This window comes from Larimichthys crocea, chromosome XIX (genome assembly GCF_000972845.2).
Source record: "Larimichthys crocea isolate SSNF chromosome XIX, L_crocea_2.0, whole genome shotgun sequence".
Lineage (NCBI taxonomy): Eukaryota > Metazoa > Chordata > Actinopteri > Sciaenidae > Larimichthys > Larimichthys crocea.
The window spans coordinates 3,475,781-3,500,075 of record NC_040029.1 but is presented as its reverse complement, the minus strand read 5'-3'; the positions used below and the strand labels follow the sequence as shown (position 1 = coordinate 3,500,075).

Sequence of the window (24,295 nt, the reverse complement as noted above, 5' to 3'; positions counted from 1 at the left end):
TGGCTGTCTGTGGTGCTGGTTATGATTGGAGCTGTCTGTGGTGCTGGTTGTGATTGGTTGTGATTGGGGTTGTCTGTGGTTCTGGTTCTGATTGGCTGTGATTGGGGTTGTCTGTGGTTCTGGTTCTGATTAGTTGTGATTGGAGCTGTCGGTGGTTCTGGTTGTGATTGGTTGTGATTGGGGTTGTCTGTGGTTCTGGTTCTGATTGGTTGTAATTGGAGCTGTCTGTGGTTCTGGTTGTGATTGGTTGTAATTGGGGTCATCCATGGTGCTGGTTCTCAGGGCCGGTCTTAGCTATGGGCAATGTGGGCGGTTGCCCAGGGCGCAGTCTCTGTGGGGGGCGCACGAGCGCCCGAAAAAGAAAAAAACCTTGGTAATTTTCGATACCGCTCATTAAGTTAGCGAAGCGGGCGCTCTGGGAGCGGGGTGTTGACAAGGCAGAGGGGGGCAGCGGGCAGACTGATAGGGGCGCACGGCGCATCCAGGGGCGCACGGGCGGCCGTGAGGGCGCACGAGAAAATGTTCGCCCAGGGCGCAAATGTGGCCAGGACCGACGCTGCTGGTTCTGATTGGTTGCGATTGGGGTTGTCTGTAGTGCTAGTTGTATTTGAAGCTGTCTGTGGTGATAAAACCTAGCTTCAACACTGGTCGGAGGCCTTTGTTTTTGAGAGTGTGTGTGAGCTTTGTTCCAGATCTCCACTGATGCTTTACAATAGTCATATCCAAGACCTTTCTATGGCTGCACTGTTCTATCCAACAGGAATATTCTGCATGTGTTTTTCCAACATTTTAAACCCTTTCAGATGTCTGCTGGAATTTAAAATAAAGCTGTGTGTTTAAAAAAGGGCAGCTTGGTGGTTGCCTCACAGCAAGAAGGTTCCTGGTTCGAAGGCTGGGGCCTTTCTGTGTGGAGTTTGCATGTGGACTCTCACCAGGTACTTCCTCCCACAATCCAGTGTGAATGTGGGCATGAATAGTTGTTTGTCTCTATGTGTCAGCTCTGTGTTGAATTGGCAACCTGTCCAGGGTGTACCCCGCCTCTTGCCCAATGTCTGGCTCCAGCCCCCCATGACCCTGATAAGGATAAGCGGATACAGAAAATGGATGGATGGATGGATGTTTGAACAATGCCTGGCTGCACAGCATGAGTTTGTAATTATGACCCCAGGCTGCAGCTTGTTATCAAAATTGTGTGTTTACTGAAAAAATGCAAGGTATGATCACGCATAAACTACTGCTGCAGTTGACATTGATTCTTTGGCTTAATATTTTTTCAACTAACCGTTTCGTCTACTCAAGAAAATAATGAGAAATTCCTCTGACACAGGGAGTGTTTGGCTCTTTTACAAGTGAGTGCCTTTCAAAAAACCAAGGTTACAACGTGCTTCACGGTTAAACATAGACGATAGAATCATTTAAATGGATAAAAACAACAAGCACAAGCAAAAAATAGTATATAAATAATTCTAAATTAGTCTGAGGAAGCATCAATAGAATTCCTTCGAGGATAAACAGCTGATTGAATTTGCTGATCTGATCCCAAGAAGTCCTTTCTTCCATTGACCTGCGAGGCCTAGTGGGTCTGTAAGAGATCAGCAACTCACTGATACAGGCACTGCGGTAATATTGGAACACTGTGGAGTGTCTTTGTTGGTAATGGTGCAGCAGTGAAGCAGTTGTTGATGGTTTATTCCAATAGTCAAGAAGCAAAGAGACAAAACAGTGGATGGTTTGTTCAACGGCTGGGCTTAGGGATTAAGAAACCAGGGACCCTAAATGCTGCTGAACATATTCAAAGATCTGTTTTGGGCCAAAGATCACTTTGTTTTGTTGAGAGTTGAGTTTGGAAGTTTGCCAGGTTTCAGGGACACATTCAGAAGTGATGCTCAAGTGTTGCTTGGACCACTATAACAGCACATAAAGATGTTCATTTTGCTCATTATGTTCAAGGACGAGGACTATTGATATGCTGAATGACTGTGAGATAGACCAATCAGTGTGTGCCTGTGTGTGTGTGTGTGTGTGTGTGTGTGTGTGGGAGGGTCATCAGTGTTTCACTGGTCTGAATGCTAATTGCAGTTAGCAGGTAGCGTTTGCTCGTCCTTTAATGGAACCGTGATGTCATTGGTGTCCGAGGAAGACCACGTATCTAGATACACTGAAGGTGTGAATTCTGTTTTTCAGCAGAGATTATCTAGAAAAGCTTTGTCATATGGGTTGATTATCTCGGCACATGGGAAGCTTTCGAGAGATTTCGGAGACATATGTTTTTACTGATCATGTTTGTGCCTTTTATTCATCTTTACATTAAAAGCAGGAAAATATAACCATGGGTAGGGGCTACTTGTCCCAAATGTAAACTCATGAAGAGGTCCTCACATGAATATCCTTACTGGGCAACCAAAACATTAATTATTATCTAAATTTAGTGCAAAGCTTCGCAAAAAGGTTGAGCTACATTCAGATGGGTATCTTGGCCAAGCGGGTATCTTCCCCTGTCACACCCCTACAGGAGATTGCAGAGTGCATGAGATAGTCTGTATGTAAGAGGCTGAGGGGTGTTGCTTGATTGCACCCACATTATTTCTACACTTACGGCACAATCAAAGCTCCGAGCTTCTTTGAGGGGTGTAGTCCTCTTCAGAGAGGCAGGAAGGCTGACCGCTAATCAAATGGTTGCGGGTTTGATCTTCCGGAGTGTTCTCAAAGTTCCCTGTGTTAAGTGTACTGTCATTACCAGAGTCCAATATATTGTTGGTGCTGCATTTCAGGAGTCATTTAAAGGGAAAATCAAACCTTTTTATATATCTGGATACAGAGGAGTGTGAGGCGTGATATGAGTGAAGTGGTAATCACTCAGGTGGTCTGATGGTGCTGAAAGGTATATATTAGGGCTTCATATCAAACAGAATGCATGAACGCAGACATCGCTCTTAGGAAAAACTCTGAATGATGTCTGGCCTTGGTATAAAGCTTTAGCTTTAATGGTGTTTTCTTTAGCAGAACTATATCTGTTTTCTCAATTTACTTCTGCTTTTGCATTGCAGAATCAGAGGAATAGTTGATCTAATATGAGGAAATCATTCGGGAATCGCTCTACTCTACATTTTGGAATAAACACTGTGTGTTTCTTAACTTTTTAGATGCTGTAGTTTTGTTTCCTGCAGCCCACTGTGACATTTTCTGCCCTCGTTACCTAAATCCTTGCACATGCTTGTATGACACGTGCATCAACTTTACACAGTAAAACCACTGGATAAACCAAACACTGGCTCTCAAGAGGGGTTTTTACGTTTGTTTTGTTTCTAGTTTCATGGCCACTATACGTTCTCCCACAGGGGAGGGTGAGGTGAGGGGTATTCAGTTCAGTTACAATCTGCAACCGCACCACTAGATGCTAATAAATCCTACAGACTAGACCTTTAAATGTGATCCTAAACTTTGATTTGTGAGTCCAAACAGTAAAAAACATGACATACAGTGGAAAATTTGTATGAAGAAGCTAAACAAAGTCTTATTTATGGATGTATCTAACGGCAGAATGTGACTCTGTACATACATCCTGTCCATGTTTGGTTTCCTGGGTGATTACGTTGATCACCAATATAACAACACCCCAAAAGTATGGACTCAATATTGGAAAGCGTCTCGCTATAAACAGTGCTGGACGAACGCTGATTTATTTTACCATCCCTGTGAATCTGAGGGCTCATAATTGTGAGATGATTAATGAGAGAGCAAAGAAGAAAAGAGTTGTCTCTGGCACAATTTTGTATTTTTGTTTTCAAATGAAACCATGGGAGAAGTCTAGAAGGGAAACATGACAGTGTTTCAGTGGCATACTTTTTCTGGAAGCAAGCCACTTTCTTTGTCTTTTATCGTCTCATATGTTTATTATGGAGTTGCATGGTGGTGCCATGGTTAGCACTGTCGCAGCAAGAGGATTTCTGGTTCAAACTTTTTTTGTGTTTGTGCGTTGGTTGCGTAGATTCTTTCCGGGTACTCTGGCTTCCTCCCACAGTCCAAAGGCATGCAGGCATGCAGATTAACTGGTGACTCTAAATTGCCCGTAGGTGTGAATGTGTCAACCCTGTGATTAACTAGTGGTTTGTCCAAGGTGAAGCCATTTTAAGGTCTGAGACCATACTGTGTATCTTGAAGCTGCCACCATTGAAAGCCTGAAATGAAAGCCTTTCATTTGTAATGGTTCCATTTGGGTGTTTTATTGGCGTTACGCTCGAGATGTTCGAAAAGACTTTGCGGAAGGACTCTGGTAGGAACACTTATCTGCAGATCATTAAGAGTGTTTATTTGTGTTCTTAGCTTATTTAAAATGACCAAGCACCACAGCTTTCACAGTCAATAACCTGGCGAGAATTGATTTTTCTTTTCGCCTCCAACCGGGCTCAGTCTGGCAGCTCACCTCGCGGAGGGGGGAATCTACCTCCATCCCTGCTGCCATAATTAAGATGAGATCCAGTTGACAAACCTCAGTGTCGTCTATGAAATGTTAATGTCTTTGCATAATAATGTGAGGCAGCGGAAACGCACGGGCGTGTGTGTGTGTGTGTGTATGGGAAACACACATATACATCCACATGTAGAAATACACACATAAAGGAACACACTCGTAGATGACTGTGAGTCAAAGACAGATCTGGGACGTTTAAGTCATCGTAAAAAAAAGAGTAGGTTCAGCCGAGAACTGCTGCAGTGAATCTCTGCGAAACACACACACACACACACACACAACAAGCGCACTCACGTACACTGTCAGAACAGTGTGGCTCATTTCACCTAGAGTTTGTCAAAATCAAAGTCATCCACACACCCTCTCTCTCTCTCTCACACACACACGGGGTATCAAACAATGCTTTTTCCCTTTGCCTCCTTTTCAAATGCGAGACACTTCTCTTCTGTAGTTCTGCCTGTTTCTGTGCTGCCGGCTGTGGAACCAGAGTACACGCTGTTGTTTCAGGCACATTTGAGGTTTCTATATTAATTGGCCATTAATTTAAAGCTTAGAAGCTCACAGTGAAGCTCGCTTCACGGGGTAAAAACAACCTCTTTAAGCTAGACAAGAGTAGTGGATGCTGGGGTCGGTTGTACCACTGGTTACATATTTATAGTCTCCTATTGTGTCTTCTAATATATGTATTGATATATACAAAGACACACGCTGCAACAGCAGCAGCAGCCACTGTATCCAGTGCCTCAAAAGCTACAACTCACCTTTTACAATATATTTGTTTTTAATATGGATTAAACAAGAAAAAAATAATAATGCTTGCTGTTCGCCCGTTTCCTGTATGTATGCTAAGTTAAGATCATCTACCTTCATATTTAGGGTATGAATTAAAAATTGGTATCAATCCTGTTAAGAATACAAATAAAATGTTTAACTATACCTTTTAAAGATGTGTATTTGACTCACGCTTTCCCATCTCCATGCACTTTGTATGACAAACAAGTGCGGAGGTTTTGTGTTAAATAAACCATTTGTACTGTACATTTTGCGACGATTATTATTCTTTGCTTGAAGCCGACTTTCTATTTTCAAAATGTCATCTTAGCATAAGCTAACTTGGTTATTTGCCTTCGCCTCCAATCTGCTGCAGATATGAAAATATATTTGATTGAAAAACTGACTACTCAAAAGTTTCAGAGGTTAAGATCTTGAATGTTATGTTGCTTAGGAATCCTTAAAACGGACAAAAGTTCTGCTTCACTGCTGTGAAGCAGAACTTTAAGAAAAAAACAGTCCAAGAAACAACATACAGGGTTATTATCTTAGTTCCTGTGTTTGTTTTCCTCTTGTCTCTTCCAGTCTTGTGAAGTCAGCAGTGAACCTAATCTTCATATAAAGTGGTTGACTGGTCCACTTGGTTCCCAACATTTCCCCCTGAGCAGAACAAGTGTTGAGTCTCACCTTAACCGATAAGAAGCAGTTCGCCTTAGATGAAGATGAGATGCTTTTGTGTCCCTATTGTGTCACTTTCCTTTTGGATTCAGAGTCTGATCACTGTGTGCGATCCTTTCGAGTGCTGCATGTGTGTGTGTGTGTGTCGGAGCATTCGCGAGTGTGTCAGCGCTTGCGTGTGCGCTCACCAGGGAATCGAGGACATAGCGGGTTGGAGTCGAGGGCTTTTGTGTGCTGTAAGGGCTCTGCAGCTACGCACATTCAGAGTTTGGCAAGCAGGGGGTGATTCAAGTAGTTTATATAAAGTTAGGTCTCCAAAAATGCAACAAATGAAGTCTTTGTGTTAACGAGAAGAGTTCCATACATGGCAAGAGAGAATTGATGCTGCTAACAAGCACTGGTTGAGTTTATCATTGCATTGTGATCCAGAAACTATTAAAAATACATCTCTGTTGCACCGGGTGACATGTTCCTTCATTACCATGAACACACACTGGAGTTTATTTTGAGTCAATCCCACACACATACCGAAATGCTCTGCTGTAAATACTCACTAGAGCACCAATTGTGTGTTAATCCACTGATGAAAATAGTCCCCAACAAATGCTGTGCTTACGACATTTTGAGTAAGATTTTGTCAAGACCACATTGCCCGGGTGATTTAGGATATTACTGAGCCTTTTTAAAAAAAAAGTGAAACTATATATCTGTGAGATGTTTTTGAAGAGTTATGTCTTCAGTAGGTACCAACGGGCTTGGGGCGCAGAGCCACAGACATAAGTGACAATAACAAAAATATATATCCAACCTTTTCCTTTAGATCCCACGAGCAGGCTGAAGGATACAAACCACCACCACTGTTGGATGACAGACTATAAAGACCTATTAGACCCTGAATCACAGAACAACATATGGCTGTGGTTACCTTTGATATTCAGTACAATTATGAATACAGTATTTGCCCTTTCTCCCATGCACTTTTACTGAAGCCAACATGCCGGATTAATTTAAGCACGTGTCCTGCCCATGCAACATGAAAAATAATTAAAGGTCCAGTGTGTAAAATTTGGGGATATTTAGGATATTTTCAAAATATGTCAGATATGGAAAAAAATATGCTTTTCTTTTGTGTATAATCACCTAAAAATAAGGATCATTATGTATTTGTGACTTTCAAATGAGCAGGTCCTCCTCCTTTATAACACCATGTTTCTATAGTAACACAAGACAAGTCTTTCAAAATAAGAGTCTTGTTTTGATGATGTCCACGAAAAGTGTTAGTCATGCTGGAGTCGTGACTCTAAGAAGAAGTTTGACGCAAGTTGCTTCAAATGGGCAAATCTCGATTGGCTCCATGAGTTTTGTGTTGCGGTATCTTTGCCTCACATCTCTTCCTCCAGCTGTTTCTTTTGCGGTAAACAAAAGATGGACTGGCAAATAATAAGAAATAACATGAGCAGCAATCAATTTGTGACAGAAAAACAATGAAATTAGCTCAGGGGAAAATACAAGGTAGAAGAAGTCAGACAAATTGCTGCTTAGTGGCTCAGAATATGCAGACAAAACATCTGATTAGGCTATTAGCACTTTAAGAAACTGCTCTTATTCCAAATCCCTCGACTTTCCACAACAACTGTGACACAGCGGAGTGAAATAACTGGACCTTATCAGATTTAAACAAAGAGAAATCCTGTTTTTCTTTCAAAACGTTAATCCTGAACAAGCTGCTCGACGGCTGTTTTCCACTCTGATTAGGTACACGCTTCAGTGTCAGCCTGCATGCAAATACAGTCAACCTGACAGCTTTTCAATGCAGCCCGGTGGCTAATCCAGTTGCTTCTTTGGGGTGTGATCGCAGCAGGTGACGGTGACTGAAGGCTGTAATTGTCCAGCGCTAACACGCTATTGATTTACACTGACTGACCAGGTTGCTGCAATCATATCCACCATTATAGCCTCCCTGAATATGTCTGGCGCTTACAATTAAGCCCGTGGGTGGGAGTGAAAAGGGAAAGACTGTGTGTGCATTTCAATAGGAGGTGTGTGTGTTTCTGTGTGTCTAACTGTAGCTAACAAGCAGCCACACTGCCACACAAATTTAAGTTATGTATCGTTTCTTGACTTAGGGTGGTAAACTAATGTTTTACTGTCCATAGGCTACTGACCATACTTTTTTTTCAAACATTTTTTACCATATTTTTACCATCTTATTTCCGTATAAATTAAGGTGTGTTCTTGCTGAATTGTAAACAGTTTTATACCATAAATTTTAAAGTACACATCAGCAAAATCTGTAATTTAAACAGCATTAAAGTGTTAATTTTCGTGTGATTACATATTTGTGACATTATAGTATTTCCCCGTTAATTTTACCAAAGTATTATATTTTCCATAGTAAAATTATGTGTTTTTTACATATTGTTACAGTATAAATTAAAGTTCCGAACCGTTTGTTAATTTAGGGTAATCCTATGTATCTACTACACTGATATACTGGTTTCAATTTTACAGTCTTTTACTGTTGGTATTTAACAGTTTTTTACTGTAAATTTGACGAACATTTCTTACAGTGCAGTGTTTGTAAGACTTTTATCCATCTACATTTATTAATTTGATTTTGTTTATTTATAACGTTTGTTGCTTTGGCTTTCTTTTGTACACAAATGTGATGTGCATGATCTAAATGTGTGTGTGTGTGTCACTAAAGAGAAGGACTTTGATTCAGATAAAAGCCAGGTGTGTGTCAGAAATAGAAACCAAAGCTGCTCAGACATCATTGATTTGCAGCTGTTTCCTCTCTCTCTCACTCAATCACCTCTCTCATCCTCCCCCCATTCCTTCAAGACCCTCCCTTTACTTACCCTTTAAACTCCCCTCTACTTACTACCAATTTCTGCAATACAGAAGTCATGTCAGATTCATTCACTGCAGGATGGGAATGTCGGCATGGCAACCATTGGTCAATCTACGTCAGCAGACCAATATGTTCCCCCTGTTTGATAAAAGATTTTGACGTACCCTTTGTTTTATTAAAGATTAAAACCAGCGGAAATCAGATTTGAGGAATCTTAATGTTATTTACTGAGAAAGTTCAGCCTGGCATTGGGTTCTTTTTTTACATCCCACTGCCAGAAATAACAAGGAAGTGTTTGTCTTGCACTTAAGTGCTGTGATGACACTGACGTTGATGCTTTAACAGACGAAGTCGATAAAAAAAGAACTAAATGTGAAGAAGAACTTGGCAACTCTGACGGCAAGAGTCTTCGTGTTTATGTCAGTCGATACGTGAACCACTTTAGAAATGTCTCAACAGCTAAATCTGGTACAGACACTTATGATGTACCCCAATACTTTATTGTTTATTACCAAATACCTGCAAAACTACAGACATCTGTTGGTTTGGAGCCACTCAAGGCTGAAGCTAAATCTTTAAACCTTGTTGGTTTTATTACATATTTTAATTCCCAGTTGGGCACGATGCAGATTTTATCTATAATACTGTTGTTCAGAAGTGCTGCAGTAAATGCACATTGACGTGTTACAATAAAATAAAATAAAAAATGTCCAAGTAGCCCAATGTTTATGTGACCCTACATGTGAGTTATGATGTGGTGTGTGATCGTTTGATGGTCCTGTGTGTAAGATTCATGAGGCTGTATTTGCAGAATGTTTGTGTTACCATAAAATGAGAGTTTAAAATCTACAGATGACGTGGTCCGCCATGTCGAACCTCTATGTTTCCATAGTAGCCCAAATCCATCAAACTTACTCTAGATAGGGTCTTTTACACGTTTATCGCGCATTTCTCCTTTACCCAAGGAAGGTGGGCATGGGGTGAGAGCACCACTAGATGGCACTAAATCCTACACACTGCTCCTTTAAATATGATTTTATCAGGTTGAAATGTTCCCGTTGTGATCATCTCTTTATGACGTACAGTTCCGAACATATTTAATTATCCTCTTCTTCTTGTCCCAACAATTTATCAACATGCTGATGTACAAGGTGACAAGTGAAAACACTCTTTTACACTCTTTTTAAACCACTTGACGATATTTTACTTAAATATTATTTTGACCATTACTAATTACGAATTCTGCTATATCTTGTTTGTTTTTTTAACTTATAACATAAAATACATATTTCAACTTGTCACAACAGTACTAAAAATCATACATATAGGCGGCGCTATTAAGAAAAAATAATGTAAAATATAATTTTTTGTCACAACATTTAGTATTACTATTGTTTTATATTACGTATAAAAAAAACCAGTTAATTTGCAAAAAATAAAAATACACCAATAAACTAAATAATATAATCAGTGTGTGTCAGGGACTCAAAGCGGCAATCAAGACCAATTAGAAACACCTGGGAGGTCACGCGGATCAGCGGGAACGCGTTTACTGGCACGCGCCCAGGTGAGCACACCTTGCGGGACGCTAACAGCTAAACGCTGCGGTTAGTGGGTGAAGTTTGATATTTTGAGCACGCTGAATTAGTTGGTTGGATAATTTTGACGGAAGAGCCGCCGCGTGTTGGAGGACGAGAAGACGCGTCGAGTTTACCGACGTGACGCGGTGAGTTTGAAATGTTTGTGCGTCGTTTACAAACTGAATAGCTCCTCTTTCCAAGAGATGCTGGCTGCAGACCTCCACTGTCACGCCCTCTTTCCAAGAGATGCTGGCTGCAGACCTCCACTGTCACGCACCTACCTCCACTGTCAGGCCCGAAAAATGAACGGGATACATTTCAAAATAAAACTGCAGACCTCCACTGTCAGGCCCAAAAATGCAAGGTATACATTTCAAAATAAAATCGTGAATTCGTGAATACACTTCCGGTTGAATCGTTTTCCTCACAAATGAATTAATTAGTAAACAATGACATAAAATCTTTCAATTCCAGATCTATTGTATATATTGTTTTTATAGTATCTGGTTATTATAGACACAGATTAAATGTTAAATATAAATATTTCAATATTTAACATCACAGTAACAGTGTTACACATATTAGTAGCTGTAAACACTCAGCATTAGAAAAATACATACGTTGGTTTGGTGCTTACATAAGGAGTAAACATTTATAATCATCACTTTAAAAGTTACATACGTTGTTTTTGGTGCCTGTTTGTTTCCCAGATATATTAGTGTGTGTGTGAATGGGTGTATAAGAGACATTAACTTAAAGAACTTTGTAGAAAGGCACTTTATGAAGTTCAGTCCATTTCCTTGTATTAGTTTACGGGCAGATCTGCCACATCCAATATGGCGGACGCGTTAACGTAACGCACCAACGGACCAGGTGCCTCTCCCTCTTTCTGTCTGTGAAAAAAACCTTTGGTCCTGTTACTGAAGTTTAGACTACGTAGTCGGTTTTTAGGACACCGTGGTGTTTTTTTCCTTTTTTTTTTTTTTTTTTGGTGTCATTAGTTACTGTTAAACTTAACTGAACTCAGCAGAGTGCGAGTTTTCCTCCATCTTTCGCCTGCTTGTTTAACATCTGCATCTGAAGTCCATTAGTTTTGTATCATATTCCAGGCAGGGGTCACCAACAATGTATTCAAGGGCAGAACTGTCTGCAAGTGAGGCCTACACAATGAATCAGAGCCTCCATGAGCCCCTGTGTTTTAAAATATCCAGCTTCACAGCAGAAATAAACATGTTTACAGCCTGGTACAAAAAACAGTTTTGGTCTCTGTAGCCAGTTTCCTCATTCATGACAACTGTACTGAGGCTGAATTTTTATTTTATTTTATAGAACGCCTCCGTTCAAGCAACATTAAGGCTTAAAGTCATGCAGAATTAACAGTGTGGCTGCTTTGATTGACAGGTGGGTGGCATGTTTGAGCAGCCAGGCTTCAATCAGGGCGCCTCGGCTCTACTTGCAGAGGCAGCATTCAGATTTTGAAGCATACAGCTCTCTAGAAACCTGTGGGTGACGGCACAGATACAACATCCAGTGTTTTATACAGTCTATATGCTCCTAATGTATCCATAGAAACATTTGACTGCTATGGAAATGATCCTGTAGAATATGGATTCACTTTTTTCAATCTATTTAAGGTGAAAAACAGCCGACTGGGTTTAACTTTTAGGTTGGTTCTCCGCAGACACGCAGTCTAAAGTGCACTAGCTGAATAGCCAACTCCTTTTTTAGCTTTTGTGACTTGTGAGCTGTGATGTAGAAGTTAACAAGTGGTATGGTGTCTGAAATCATCTTACAAGACTGTTCCAGGTACAAAAAAAAATGTTGAAATATTTACTGTGACAACTTAGAAGGATATAAATGTGTGTTTTTGCCTCTGGCAGTCAGACCTGACTAATCCCCTTCATACTTCAAACCCCGGAGCTCAGTATAAATGACTGTTAAACTGTGAAGACTGACAGGAAGTTTGTAATTTTAACTTCCTTTAGCTTGTAGCCTAAGTTCAGTCTCAGAGTGTGCATGGCTGCTGTAACGAGCATCAGATCTTTTAGTGAACATCAAGTGAGTAATGTCTTTATGATTTATGCAAGTTTGTTATTTTGAAATTCCTATCTTGGCATCCTGACTCCTGACAGGATAATTGATGAAGACGTCTTGTGGTGCATAACTTCTCGGAAACATGCTGATGAAGGCCGTGTGCTGAGGATTAGCCGAATTTTCTTCTCTTTCAACACTGTCAGCCATTTTTCACACTGGGCTCAGAAATAATTGAAACCTGTGATATGAGACTTGCGATGTGAGACTCCTCGGCCTTTGTTAATGGCGTTTCTCCAAGCTGTGGGTCAGTGTGACGTCCTATTAGTTTTGGCACTCGACAAACTCCTCATTGGATTTTCTTTCATTTTGTGTCTGTGACTGGAAAGGTTGAATAACCACTGCTGTGCACAAGTAAGTTGTTTTTTTTTCACATGAAGTCATATCCTTGAGTAACTTCGATCAGTCGCTGCTGCTTTGATGCTCTCTGATCTTTAAATTTAAAGGTGTACGTCTGCTGGAAAAGGCGGTCAGCTCGATAACAAACACAGGTGCATGTTTTGAATTGAGTGGCCCCTCGCTAATGAACACTATCGCATGCAGCGACTTGAAAAGATCAGGAGTTTATTGGATCAACAAGGTGCAAGCTCTCTCATTTCAAGCTCACCGTGCTTCTTAGTTTTCAGGTTTGTGTCTAGATTCTTGAAATGGCGGCATGCTCAACAGCCTTGATTTTAAAAACTGTGCGTGGACCTCCTGTTTGTCAATTTTCCGACTGAGATGCCTTTTTAACTGCATAACATTCAAATCATCAGATGCAGTTAATGAACTGGAATTTATATTTTCTGAACAGCACATAATTTTAATTATCATAACTACCCAGCTGGAAATTGGAATCACTTGCGTTGGGTATTTAATTTAAACTGAGTCATTTAAATTAAGCGTGTATGGGTGTCTTGAGTTGAGGGAAGCCACTTTACAGCTAGCAAATGAAGCTAACTGTAGGTTAACTACAGCAGGTATTGGATAATGAAAAAGAAATGTGTTAAAGCTAAACTTGCTGTAAAGTGTGGTTTTGTTCTGTGGTGATTCAAGGGACCCCTCGTTGACTTTAAACATGAAGTTCAGTTTGTTTGTCACAAGCTGTGTTACTCAGTGTATAAATAACCCTGTCATCAGGTCTGAAGTTGGCATTTAAGAGGCTAATGAAAGGGTGCATTATGGGAAATGTAGGATCAGCAGTTTGAGTTTAACTGACTCCAAGTACCTATGGACACTGAATTTCATGTGGGTGAGAGGCAACAAAGGTCCCTGACCAGAGTCAAACCGGTGTTGGTTCATTTGGCCACTGGACGCCTATGCTGCTCCAGTTTGACCTCTTCTTTTTAAAATCTGTCAGGACTTCTCCAACTTTATCAAAGTACATCAAGTGTCACTGTCTGATTAGAATTACATTTCAGAGTTAAAAAATAATTAAGATGACACTGCCAAAGTAATTTGCAGAGGTTATTTCACAGACAGTGGTGATTGAACAATCTGGTGTTAACCTGACAGTTATATTCTCGATTAATGGATTAATCATTTAATCTATGATTTGTCAAAGTGGCAAATTTGCTTATTTGATTTGGCTTGAACAGCCTGAATCCCAAAGACATTCAGTTTCATGTCATATTACAAAAAAGCAGTGAATCTGAGATTTATTAGAGAAGATGAAATGAGTGAAAATTGGAACTTTTGCTTGATTTAGATTATCAGAGCAGTTGCTGATAGATTTTCTATCAACAAATGAATCAAGTAATGCGTTACAGCTCTAAACTCTTTGCAGAGATGCATTTTTCACAAAGATTAAGAACTTTTTTCAGTTATCATGAAATTGGCTCTTTGAATGTCAAAGCTGCAGAAAACACAGCCCCTGTCCAAACTACAATTCTCTTAAGTTGCACACAGCTTTACAGCCTGTGACAGTTTTATACCAAAGGACACAAAAAGGACTAAAGCTCAATCATTCTCGACGTGACAGCGACAGCTTGTATGTCACTTGTAAATTTTGATTCATGATCTTTAAAGATGGGAGCGGTCATGGCCAAAATTACAGCATTTCCACTCGAGTGAAAGAGTTGCTCTTTCCACCTCAGGCTCAAATCTTGGTGGCTTTGAGGCTGACTCGGTCCTGGCAGGGCGCCTCTCCTTGATCCTCACAGAGCTGACATTTGGCACAGCGGTGACACCTGACCAGCTGAAAGGACAGTTCTCAGATGAGCCTCCTCAATATTTCAAGCCCGGTGACATTTCATTAGATGAAGAGACGAGTTTAGATGCTGGCAAACACTTCTCCTCACATCTTAGGTAGCCAGGTTAGCCGAGCTGACAATCACCTGCGGGAATGAGGTGCAGGAGTTCCTGGCACACACACAATAGATGGATGCACTGCTGTGGACGCACACACACACATGCTGGCGTGCATCACAAGCTGGCCTTTTATGAGCTCTATGATGCAAATGTCTCTTCTGCTCTGCGTGTGTCTGTTGGAGGCTTAATGTCTCTGGATTAACAATATTTAGATTTACACTCCAGGTTGTTCAAGAATTTCCTGCATTTAGGAATTACCTTCTATAACAGTTATAGATATATAAGAAATTGATGCAACAGAAGCAGAGAAACTGTCAAAACCAAAAGAGGTAGAGAACATCATCCATTAATCAGATGATTGTTGTTGAATCCCCGGCTCCTTCCATCTGCATGTTGTAGTGTCTTTAAGCAAGATACTGAACCCTAAATTGCTCCTGAAGGCTGTGCCATGGTTGTGTGACTGTGTGAATTGTTAGCTCCCAAAAAAACTGAGCAGTTGGCACCTTGCAAGGCAGCCAATGATATCAGTGTGTGAATGAGATGCAGTGTAAAACCACCTTGAGTGGTTGAAAGACTAGAAAGGCACTATATAACTACAGTCTGTTTACATGACCCACAATGCAACAAGTGTTTCATACATAGACAGTATAAAACATGGATGTCGTATCCGGGATGTCACCCGTAGGTTTCTGTGAAGCTCAATGTGGTCACTCTGCCTGGCACCATCTTCTGCCACCTCCCGGTTAATCAAGAGGTGGAGCGTGGTCGCTCAAACAAGCTACATGTGGCTGCACTCACCTGTCAATCAAAACACCCAACAATTAGCTATAGAGACCTAAACTGTTCTTGTACCAGGCTGTTTCTGCTGTAAAGTTGGACATTTGAACATTGGGACGTATGGAGACTGACTTGTTCTGGAGCCAGCCTCAAATGGACGTTTGAGGAACTGCAGTTTTTGGCTTCATTTCACAGCCACAGAGGTTTGCCACTTGGTTTTGCTGCAGTGCAGTAGTGTTTTCACAGCATGGGGAGAAATCGTAATGGTGGCAGTTTTTCCACTTGATAGTAGGACTTATGCTTATAAATGTCCAGATTTGATACAATCACTATACAGTGTTGATTCAATATTGCAGCTATATTCTGTTTTTTTTTTTTTTTTTAAATCAAACTGCTTTATTTAGCTGTTCCTGCTTATCAAGCTCGTGCTTTAAGAAAATTAAAACTGATTTGAATATTCCTATAGTATCAACAAAACGACTTCGTAGCCAATCAAATGTCACATCACTGACTTCTTCTGAGCTTCTGTTTCAAAACAAGCTGCAGAATAAATAGTGGATACATTTTTCATGTCATTGTCATGTATCATCTGCCAGCATGGTACTTTGCATAAGGGACATTACGTCGCCATGGTGATGTCTGCCTGCGTGTGTCATCATCATAGCTCAGTTACAGATAAAATTATATTTTAGAAAACCTTACTGCATAAATTAACAAACTTCTATACCTCCTTATATTTAAAACTATGGAGCTACCTGCCAAATGCACAGAAGTATGCTGACATAAATATTTGCAGATGAATGCAGTTTGCTGTGCCATTTTGGAAAAAAACACACACACTGTGAGGAGGCAAACAGCAAGCCTGACCAGAAATTTAGCTTCTTTAAAATGTTAATTCATCTCCAAATAGAGGTTGTGGAACTTTGATTCCTTCTGCGTTCCCGAGTTAATGAGAAAGCACAAAGGAATGGCCAAGCAATCGTGTCGAGGTTTAACGCGGGTCTGATGCCAAAGTGAAGTGCATTAGGTGGTAATAAGACCAAGCTGGGCCTGGATCATGGCTGACACATTTCCCATCCCTGTGAGCTCTAACCGTTTAATCGATTTCCATCTGTGTCTCCCATGTCCACTCCACTCCAGCCAAAACACCGGCGGTTTGCCGGGGATGTAATGGAAAATGCAGAAATAAAAGTCAAATCACAGAAATGCAGTAAAATACATGATTTATACATTAACTGTCATAATTAAAATACCCTATGAAATGAGAGTGCTGTTTGCTTCCTCATTTACCTCTCTGCAGCCAGTTAAGGTGTGGCTCTGTGTGTTACACCCCCACTGCTATGTATAGCAGGTAGAGCTTTGATCTCGTGTCAGCTTTTACCTTCCAGGACCAAACACAACCTGTAAAACCAGCAGTGGCCAGTCTGGCTGGGAATGCAGTTTTATTTATTTTTTTAATTATTTTGTTTTCCCAGCTTTTAATGGTTTACCAGGAAACAATAAACTCTAAAATGTCATCAGGAATATCTCAAAATGCCACAAAAAACAACTCAGAGAAAATTGTGACGTGAGGAGGTGTGTTACGTTTCATGCTGAAAACTGAAAATGGTCAGTGTCTCAATGAAAAACAAACTCTCCAATCGGATTTTTTGGGGCAGAACCGTGGACTCATCCAATCTGATTTGACAGGCGGCCTTTCATAATAAAGTTGCACATCTAGTTAAATTTGTGATTGAGAATTCTCACAGTTCTGACGGTAGATCACAAAAATAATGTTAAATGTCCTTGCAACCACACAGGAAAATGGTTCAATGTGATGTGTTATGTCATAGCGGGGATACTCCTAACCATAGCCCCAAGCTGTGATTGGATGGTGGATGCATCTCTCTCCGACTAATTTTCTCTTTTAAATTTTGAGCAAAGTAAAAATACTTGTAATATGTTGTACATTTAGTGTTATTGCTCAGTTCTTTTTGGCGTTTTTATATAGGCTTACCTCATGCAGACAGACAAACAGGGTTACTACCTTCATGTTTTGTGCGTCTGAAGACAAATGTGGCATCTTTTCCGGAAGTCTGAAACTGATGAAATCTCATCTTCCATGTTAGCTTGTTTGCTCTCAGACAGTTTCCATTGCTGTGATTGCACCGGGGGAACAAAATAATGCATAATTCATTGTTTACCTGATGGACACAAAGTCTAATTAAATCTTCAGAATCTCCAGCTGTGACGCACGTCTCTGGTTTTTATTTCCTTGGTTAAAGTGACAAAGTTGATGGTGGGAAAAGTCACAATGCCTGTCACCAAGGACTTGACTCAACCAATCTTGTGTCAGCCTAAAAATATGCTTTAGTGTGTGTGTGTGTATATAAGGCACCTAATATTCTGTCTCCTCCCCCATCTGAGAGATTATGGCATTAACCTCTGCTGTGGCAGGCGTCCAACGCCTATTAGCATTATTATAAATATATTCTGTTGTGATTGCTAACACAGTATCCTGGGATTAGCCTAAGCCGAGCCGAAAAGCTTTACATTTGCATCCCCCGTAATCTCCAACCGTGTGTGAACAAAGTCTAAGTCTATTTTAAAGTCCACGTAGTCGCTTGTGACTCTCATTCACTTTCATTTCAGTCAATTAAAAAAGTAATTGATACAATAAATGGATGATATGCTACTCATTTACCAAGAAGAGCAGGTATAAGAGCTTGTTGTGATTATTTCATTATTCTTTAAGTATTACAGGAAATTGAATTGAGAGATCATTTACAAGACGGCATCTTCGCCGTAAACGTGTTTGCGTGTAACAAGCATCCCCCCCACCGCCTCCTCCCCCTATTTTGCTGAGTTATTGCTCAGCGTTAGCTGTGTGATTGCCTGGTGGCGATTCATAAGCAGTGAGACCTTTCCCATTGCCTGGTTCTCATTAAACCTCAGAGGGAAGAGAAATACCTTCCCAGATCTATTATATTGGCTTCGGAGAGCTGAATACAATCTGGTACAGTATGTGCTCGCTCAGACACCCACATGGACAAACCACAAATACACACTGCATACACACCTACACAGACGGTCAATATCTGATGGGAAAGTCTTTTCATTAAGACTTACATGACTTTTTTTGTGTGCGTTCATGAAGAGAATATGAGCTTTTCTTTTTCACCAGATCCATCTTTTTATCTGCATCCACCGAAATAAGCTTGACTCGTACTTCCATAACGTGTATGCTAGATCGGCCTCATAAAACACTCTCCACAGGGTCACCCAGCGAAGCTGCACCCTTAATTTCAATAATATTTGTTTATGCAAGGAAGATTTGCTGAGCAAATGTGCATCAACAATGCCCTGCTTTAAATTCATTCAGGCAGATGTACACAAAGCTTGGTGCTCAGTATAGAAACTGTTTTTCTGGCCAAGTATCCTTTGACAAAAGTAGCAGGTTTAAAAAATAGAAGTGTCTGCTTTGCTTTTACTGAAAGTGACGAACTAATATTTTAAATGTGGCGGTGATGGGGGTCGCTTGTGCTAATGAACCTACAAATAATTATCACTCCACTTAGCCTTATAGTGAGTTTCAGCTCACAGCCCACGACTTTACTGTTTTGGTTCTCTTATCTCTTGGTTATTTGGTTTGGTTCTCACCCCTAGTGCTGTTCTTTTGGTGGCAGAAGGCAGCTACTTTTAGCAATCAACCTCTGAAAAGCCAGTGTAACCCACTCTTAACAGTAGGGCAGTCAAAGTTGGCAATTAGCTACAGCAGCTAAAAGACAGATTTTTCCTCAGAAGTAGCTAAAATGGAGTGACCATTAGATCTAATTCAGCAATACGACTTCAAATGAATGATAGTTTCTCCTAAACTGCAACTATTCTCCACAGCAACTACTACCAAAATTTGCAGAATTGTAACAAAGCAGGTCTAAACTGTACTCATTTACAGGGATTCAACAATTACCACTGTGAGCAAGCGCTTGACGACAGTGGCAACGCAACATTTGTAAGAGGCAGAACCCAGCTCATGGTGGGTGGCCTTCTGCAACCAGTTGAGTTAAGGAGAGGGGAGACTGCAGGATAGATCAGGAAGGACCGCAGCAGGCATAACCAAAGTCTCCGAACTAAGCATGATCCACGAGAAAGCACAAAAACTAAATTAAAACTTAGTTTAAACTTTGATACAATACCAGTATAAAAAGATGATACTCAATACCTCTACAAAAGTCCCAGGCACACAATAAGACTTCTGTTTTTTATTTAACAACCGGTCACAGTGCTGGTACAGAGTCTCCAAACACATACTGTAATAAGGACTGGTTGCAGTGTTTCGCACAGAATGACATAACTGGTGGGATTTATATTTTATTTGAGGACATGAACATATTTCTAGTCATTTCTTATGTCACCATTTTAATTCCCCACCTTATTTTAGTGTTTGCTCAAACTTTCTTTTCCTTCTTTCTCCACACATCTGACTGCACACACCAGGTTGCCCTCCATCTGTTTCAAGCAGGAACGGCAGTATGTGTAATTGGCCAAAAGCAAAAATTGTATTTTTATTGTATTTTTTTCTTCACCTGCAGTTCATGTAGTGTTGATGAGATGAGTAACTTCCTGGAGTCTCTGGTGCTTGCCTAGCAACTGCTTAGAGCCAAGACACACTGCAACATTTTAGTGAGCTTTGGCAGATAGCTTTTTTGTTTTTTTTACCTTTGGTTACAGGCTGCATCCAGTTAACATGAAGGTAACCAGCTGCTGGCTCTAGCTACATATTTAACATACAGAGATGAGAGTGGTATTAATCTTCATTTAATCTTTCTCAGTGGCAAGAAAGCGAGTAAGCGCACTTTCCAGGAATTATTATTCCTATTAGGGATGTAAACGGTTAATCGGTTAAATGTCATAGAATTTAATTAAATTAATTAGGTTAACTGAATCTAGGGCCATTTTCCACAGGAGTTTTATTTTATTTAATCTAGGCCACACCGAACGTACCTGAACGTAACGGCACACAAACATGAGGCGGTTAAAACGAAGTGGAGTATGGGAGCATTTCAAACTAAGTAATGATGAGAAAGACGCTCAGTGTAAACTCTGCGGTGCTACCTTTTAAGTTCAGCAGCTCTACGAGTTCACTAAGATACCACCTTCAAAACCTGCATGCAGCCGTGTTGACGCGCTAACAATTAGTATTAGCCAATAAGAATTAAATACATGCTGATTGCTAACATGCTCCTGTGTCTAAATAAACATGCTCAGCTCTCTCGTCACTCAAAATTTCTGCGGGAAATTGTTTAATAGAGGCCCTAATTTTACTGTCACCTTCCTCAGGGATGATTTAAGCTGTGTTCAGTACTACATATTACTAGTTACTAGGCTAGTAATCTTACTGTTACCTTTCTTAGAACAAGGGAGATTAGAAGTCGTTCTGCTAATGTTTCAAGGTTTTCAGGTTTTCATCTACTTTACCAGATAATGATATGTAGGCTTAATACTGTGTAGGCTAAGCCCATATTGTATAGCATGTTGCTTAATGTTTCACATGCAACAGGTGAGCCACTGCACAATTATTTTTTTAATGTATTTCAATTTTCTGTGCAATTTATTTTGGTTAAATGCCATATCTGTATCGTATCCCAACTGGTACAATAAAACATTAGTTGAGGAATATAACATGCATTTTTTTAATTCAGTATATAAGCAATATTTTGCTTTATGTTAAAGACACTGTGAAGTGTATGTTCTCACAGCCGCTTATTAGATAATCGATAAGGTCAATCAAATAACGATTAATGAAGTAATCGATAAACATATTTTTGTTTTTAAAAAATCTTCACTTTTCAACTTTACAATTTAACTTTTCAGCTTTTAAAAAAAAAAAAAAACATGTTCACTCATCAGACGTTTGCACGCCGAGTAGCCCCAAAAGTTATCGCGCCTTATTGACCCGTCTCTGCCAGACTAATAATGAATATGTCTTCACCAGTGTGGCAGAAGAAAGAAGACTTGGAGTTTTAATACGACGCGATGTTTGAAACAAGCGGTATTAAAAGAATATGAAGCAGCAGGTAGCAGCTAGCGGTGCTGCTAAGGCTAAAACAAGTTAACAAGCTAACACAACGAGTGTGGATGATTGACACCTGTCGACCAGAGTCAGGAGAATCGATTAGTACCGCCCACATTCACCTTTGACCCACCAATGACTATCCAGAATGAAGTAAACCCAAAGGTAGTATATCGCACTAAGAGGTCACACCTCACTGTCAAAGCCTCTTTGTCTTTATGTAACAACCAGGAGCTTTGTGATTGATTCAAACTAAAGCAGAGACATTAGCAGCGTTGCTCATGCTGGAGTGTCTCTGTTTACTATAGCGTAACATTGCAACAACACGTGTCTCTGGTTTCTCTTTGCTGTGTAGCATCAAATTAGGCAGCAGTCACATCCCATGTGTTTTCAGATAGACACATCATCTCAGAATAAGAATTCTAATGAGCTGCTGGACCTGTATCTACCAGATGCAGGGCTGTCAAATGTTACCTCTTCTCTGGGCGGAAGAGTTCAGCAGTAAACATCATGATGGTTTCTCAATAGTCAGCTGCTGTCCCTCTCAGCGATGCAGATGGCTCGCTGCAGCTTGTCCTTGGAGTGAGTTACTGCGGAAATGTGCAGATGTGGGTCAAAGAGCATTTGCAAATAATTTTTTAGCTTCCTGCTTTGGAGAACCAGATGGCTTTGGTCTCCCACACGCTCTATGCAGTTTTAGTTATTTAAACATTTCTTGGAGGCAGAAACAGTTTAATTGAGTTAAACCTCAGTGGGATGAACCACAGAACTTTTTCCTTGGCAAAGTGTCATTAGAATAGAATTAAAATGATGGAGGATAAAGGCATTGCTCTTTATGTTTGATGGCTTATAATCATCAGATCCAGACTTTTAGTAGAGTATAGAAGTAAATCTGGAATTGTCTGTTCTGAGCAAAGAGGAGCCAAAGCAACATGACTGGACATGATGCAACGAAAATAGAATATGCTAAAAACACTTTGATATTGAGACATCCAAGCTTGACTGCTGTTCCACGGTGTTAATTTGACCTCATGTTCTTGTATTAAAGCCTGACAGCTTGCTTGTGTATCTTGAGAATTGATTCAACACTGGATGAGCTGAAGGTAGGGACGTCTCAAAAGTGCATACAAAATGTTCAGCACTTCAGTTTTTTTTTTGTTTTTTTTGTTGGTTATTTTTATTTTGAGCCTCCTCATCCAGCCCATTCTCCTATTGTTCCAAGTCACATGCACCACGCCTCCCAAATTATTGGTCTTTCCACCTCGAACCCCACAGACCTCAACAGCAAAGCCACAACACACAGTATAGCACATGCGACCTCAGCCACCCCCTCAACCCTTTTTTCACACTGCTCCCATCCGGTCACAAATACAGGTCCGTGGCCTGGAAAGAGGGATGCTACGGCAGGAGTTTTGCCTCCTCTGCCATAGCATCATTTTACAAAACACCTCGGTAACTGTCGTGTGGGTGCTATGTGTATGGGATGTAGGTAGGTGGAAAATGTGCTGTATTGGATGTCTATTTTTGTGGTTATGTTGTGGAGTTGTTTATGCAAGGCTATGCACAGACTGTGACAACAGATTGCCTTGAAAGGACAAAAGTATCTATCTTGATGCACACAGCGTCCCTTTATGCAATGTGGTTCAATGGTACAATATAGCCTGTACATGAGTGGTTCTAATACACTCTGTGGCCCCTTTTGTAACTTCAGCTGTACACTTGATTGCAAGCTAATGCAACAAAACAGTTTGTTGATTTGGGTGTCAAAACATGATATATAAATCAGAATACATACGTTTTTGAAATCAAGAGATACAGACATGATGTCAATCTTTGTTGTCCATACTTGACAATGTTAACAAATATTACAGAGATGAGTCTTAAGTGACATCAGATGTATGCAACCTTTTCAATTCCTCTTTATCTGTCTTCTGTTGGTTTTCAACCAGTATGTGAGAATATTTGTGAACTGGAGTCAGCTGTGGCTGAGTTGCACCCTGACATTTTGTACCAATGTTCAGCAAGTCACACTGTTATTTAACAAGTTCCTGAGATTCTTATTCAAACTTTGCACAGAAAGCTTCTTGAATAAATCAGTCGACTCCCTTAGCAGTTTGTGTGTTCTGGCGCCCCTCAACAGTTTTCACTAATCAACAAATTGTGTGTGTGCCTTTTTTAGCATTTTGTTGTTTTCCCAGTGTGTGGTACAGCACCATGCTGACTGAGAACTGATGGCAAAGACGGCAGAGAGAGGTTTCTTCCCGAGTGGAGCTGGTGCAGTCCTATACATAAGGATTAGGTGCCCCCCCACACCGCATAGAGAGTTGTGGTACTACTGTGTGATAATGGCCTGTTTAATGCCACATTCATAATAGAAGAGAGGCACTGAAACATTGTTGTTCTGAAGTAACTTGGATGTACATTTTTAAGGTTAGTCACTGGCCCTCTTTGTTTTATTCTAACCACCCAGTAATGTTTCGTGCCTTTTTTTTTTTTTTAAAGACTTTGAGGAGAAAAGAAAACGAACATCAGTCAGCTCAGTGTCTGTAATGCCAGAGGGGAGTTTTTGGGAGCCAACAAAAAAGGGGCTGCATGGCCTACTTGTGATTACCACTAGGGGGCTGACACTAGAGGGCTGACACAAATATTCCTCTTGTCAGCTCATATTTACATGAGTTCTGTTGTGATTAACATGGATATGAATTAGAACATTGACTGACAACTGCACAATC

At 40.4% G+C, this 24,295-nt stretch overlaps 1 protein-coding gene across 1 annotated transcript in view; it reads left to right on the top strand.

Annotated features, from left to right (window-relative positions):
- LOC104925740 (gamma-aminobutyric acid receptor subunit gamma-3) overlaps positions 1 to 24,295 on the top strand; it is an 87,286-nt gene that overhangs the window by 1,528 nt on the left and 61,463 nt on the right. The gene's annotated exons all lie outside the window — the stretch shown is intronic.